Consider the following 4,321-nt stretch of genomic DNA (forward strand, 5'->3'; position numbering starts at 1 on the left):
ATCGCCGAAACAACAGCCCTTGGTCGGGTGAAACCCGAGTCATTCCGGTACGTAGAACCGGCTGTCGTGGGAATGTCGCAAATTTGCGGTCATTCATACCTAAGGGGTACGCTGAATCGCCTATTAAATGCCTATCCTACTAAATAAGCGGTGAGACTGTATTCATAGTTTTACTATAAAATATGCTTGTTTTTAACACTCGAGTATCGTGCATTCGACCGGTTGCCCATCAAATATTTCAATCAATTTTTCCAGCATGTCCCATAAACCTTGTAATATGACAGAGTGTAACTGTTTAAAATCACAAGCGTTTCCAGCAGGATTTAACGTCAAAAATTTCTGTAGTCTTTACTTGCTCGGCATTTGTTGGCTACTTACTGTAAGATGTCCTCATCTGAGAGAAAAGGAAAAGTAAATTCAAAAATTTGATTATACGAACGGTTAGGAATAATTAATCGATCGGTAATAGACACGAATTATTCTTGCTTGCTCCGAAGCCAAACGATTTTTTCCCCAAAGCCAGATTTGCAGTGCGACTTTGGAAATAAGGGAGCAAATAGTTTTAAAATCACTCACTCCCCTAAACTTTTACAAATTTATGTATACTTCAAACGTTGTGCGATTCACTCAAAATATTCCTTGAACTTGTCCAGAGTGTATATTGGGCATCGTATTTTCATAATAATTGGCGGCCGCTGTAATGTAGTGGTTAGCAGTGCGCGCTACCACTCCACAGGGCCTGGGTTCAAACACACGTCAAAGCAACATCGCAACAGAAATATAGAAAAACAATTTTTTTCTTAACAGCGGTCGCCCCTCGGCAAACCTCCGAGTGTATGTATTTGTGCCATAAAAATCCGCTTCTCATAAAAATACAATCGCCGTTCGGGGTCGGCGTAAAACTGTAGGTCCCACCCCTTTGTGTGACAACATCAAGGCGGACGCCACAAATCGGAGGAGAAGCTCGGCCAAACACTAATGTATATTTAAGCGCCTATTTATTATTATTATTTTCATAATAGATTTGCGAGCGAAAACATTTCGCTTTTAGTTTTTATATCGAGCCCTAACCTCAAAAAACGTGTAAGCAACATTTTTTCAAAATTTTCTTTTTGATGCAGAGCATCCAGATGCATTCCTGCATCAAAAATGAAAATTTGAAAAAACGTCGCTCACATCTTTTTGGCGGTTAGAGCTCGACATGGTCAATATCGTTTATTTAAGCTTTCATTTGAAGTACAAAAACGGCCACATTTTAGTATTTACGTCCACGGTTCGTATATAATACTCCAATGTAATTTAAATTCTTTTGTAAATTTATTTAGTCAAAAATACGAATTCGTAGTATTCGCTGCCAACAAAATAAACAAACAAACTTTAGATTTGAGAGCTAGATTTCACAATATTTTTGTGATACATTTTTAATTTAGTAATACTAATTATGATATCGTAAATTCTAATCTGTTCATTAATTCATAAGAATCAGAAACTTTTGATCAGTGATCGAGTTGCTCTGGTGAATGCGCCCATTATTGTACGTAAAATGAATAAAAGTGGCACCGTCCAATCCACGTAACGGGAACGACCCAGATTTGTCTGGCCAAGGACTATCAGTCCTCAAATTCGCGCTGTTACAACAACAATCAAACTTTTTGCAAATATTCATGTAAATGCTTTGGTTAATGATGTATTTTGGAACGAATTTCCAATTTGGTTAAATATATTCACTTGAGCTGAAATATTCCCTCTTTGTCGATTGTATGCCTTCAGTTTCATTTGGGTCTTACAGTTCTGTACCACCTCCAACGACATTTACCTTTACGGTAATGCAATCGATTCAAAAAAAGTTTAATATTTTTAGCATTTTAGTTAGAGCGGCCTCTTAATATAACTAATACACCAACTAAATTCTGCTACTTGAGCTAATCGAATTTCCGAAGCTAAATTTAAATAAGCTGCAGTGTAATATATCACAATACATATTCGTACATAATGAAAATCTTATATTAAAATTTTAAATGGAGAGTAACTTGTGTCTGGGATGCGCTTATGATTTAGTGTAAAGAACTTAATTTACAATAAAATAAATGCATTTTAAGCTACATGTTTTTTACAATATTATACGTTTTCCAATAAATCATTTTATTATACATTGGTTGAAAAATTAGCATGTATATATGTTTATATGAAGTGTCAGTCTGTTAAGAATACGTTTCTGCTTCAGCCTAGTAATGTAAGCAGCTCTGACAAATTACTGATATATTCGGCTGAAGTCATCATGCACCGCAAATTATAAACAATTAATACTTTAGTCACCAGTATGTAAAAATCAATGAGTTGCCGATTTGTAGTATATTTGGTAGTAAAGATGGTGTTTGGTGGTAGAAATATTGTACATAAATTAATTTATGGAGACGTTTGGCAGTTGTTTACCTTATAATTGCTAAGAAAAATGGTATTCATATTACGCATAAATTTTTCAACAAAAGTTAATCAATTATCTCCTTGCCAAGTAGTAAACATCTTTTAATTAAATAAAAACTTTCTGGTAGTTAAGTATGCAATATACTGTACTTACCACTTGTAAACAAATTGGAGCCTCCACTAAAATTTTCTAAAGATATATCGTCCCTTATTTTGTAATGCGACATATTTAAGAAATTATTTTCAATCAATTGAGTTTTTCTTTCGGCTGATGAATCTTCATGCAGGTGTCAGCAAGCAGAGGTTTCTTCACCACCCAATGTAAATGCCACATTTTCCAACTTATGCGATAAATGCATTTTTTTACAATTAACATCGGTATCCAGAGCATGCATTATCTATGAAATAAATATTAAGTACAAAATTCGAGCTTAGAAGGTTGCAAATATGATTAAATTGCATTGACAAAGGCAAGTATTTGTGTTCAATTTGAGCCTAGCAGTCGCTGGAACTCCTTACACATCTGATATGTACTATTTTTATTCTCTAGCGCACTTTACACCCTCCAGCACTTTAAAGTTTGTTAGAATAACGATTGTTTATATGTGCGTCTAGGCGAATGTGCTCACGGTTGAGTAAACATTCTAATATCAAACCGAAATTTAGTTGTTGTTGTTGTAACGGCTACAACAACCCCGCCCAGGACGGTTGGTATCTCAGTCGTTGTCGTCAACTTCCACTAACGGCAACCCTAGGAAGCGTGCAGCTTCTGTGGGGTTTGTCCACAGGCACAAGGCCGTTAGGGTTGTCGGGTTTTCCGGGCATGCGAAGAGATGTTTCGAGTCATGTGGGGTCTCTCCGCATGCCGGACACTCATTCGGCACATCCTCATTCAACCTACTCAAGTAGGAGTTCAACCTGCTGCAGTAGCCGGAGCGAAGTTGTGCGAGTGTTGTGCGTGTCTCCCGAGGCAGATGAAGCTCCGTCTCGTCTATGTCCGGGGGTGGTATGCCTAGAACGGCATTCACAGGTCTAGAGTCTACATAACTCGAGACTGAGTCCCTGTGAATGCCGTTCAGGGCCTGTCTGTAAGCTGTCGGGTCCAGAGGTTGCTTAATGAACCTCTGGACTTCGTCCGTCAGTTCATATAGATGCCTCCTGACGTGCCTAGGCGAGGGCTCCATGACCTCACGGTTGACCAAAGCTTGCTCACACCAGAGGTGAAATTACAAGTCTTCAGATGCTCCTCCCACTTCTTCCGCTTATGTACGTTTACAAGTTGCCGAATCTCCGCGTTGAGATCCCTGATACGGGATCTCCGGGATCGGCCTGACGAAGGCTATCACGCTCATCGGCTAGAACAGCCGCTTCGGAAGGGAAGTTTGGACGTGGGTCCGATATACATCCTGCCGGTATGAAGCGAGCTGCAGCAGCAGTGATAGCCCTGCGGAACTTACGTTCACCGAGGTGGACGTCGGTTGGTGTGGGGAGCGCTGCGAAGGTGTTTTCAGTAAACTCCGCGTAACCTTTCCAATCAGCTTTGGAAAAGTTGATATAGGTCCGGTGTTTGGCGGAGGCAAAGTCGGTTGGTTTATCAATCGAGATGACTATGGGTAGATGGTCTGATGCTAGAGTCAGCATAGGTCGCCACGTTATGCTGTTTATCAGACCAGCGCTGACTATTGTGATGTCTGGCGAGCTACTGCAGTTACCCATAATCCTGGTGGGTGCGTCGTCGTTCATTGTGCAGAATGTCGAATCGTCTATCTGCTCAGCCAAGTCTGTTCCCCTACGATCGTTTGACAGGCTTGAGTGCCAAAGATCGTGGTGCGCATTAAAGTCACCTACTACCATACGGTTTTCACCTCTGAGGAGCGCACCTATATCAGGGTGATAT

At 39.9% G+C, this 4,321-nt stretch overlaps 1 protein-coding gene across 1 annotated transcript in view; it reads right to left on the minus strand.

Annotated features, from left to right (window-relative positions):
• LOC118745713 overlaps positions 1-3,108 on the minus strand; it is a 337,897-nt gene extending 334,789 nt beyond the window's left edge. The window contains exon 1 of the mRNA XM_036479328.1: positions 2,579-3,108. The gene's annotated coding sequence lies outside the window, so the exon portion shown is untranslated. The remainder of the gene's footprint in view (positions 1-2,578) is intronic.
• Positions 3,109-4,321: the final 1,213 nt, after the last annotated feature.

The sequence above is a fragment of the Rhagoletis pomonella genome, unplaced genomic scaffold, assembly GCF_013731165.1.
Source record: "Rhagoletis pomonella isolate Grant_MI unplaced genomic scaffold, Rhpom_1.0 Rhpom_scaffold_00009, whole genome shotgun sequence".
Classification (NCBI taxonomy): Eukaryota; Metazoa; Arthropoda; class Insecta; order Diptera; family Tephritidae; genus Rhagoletis; species Rhagoletis pomonella.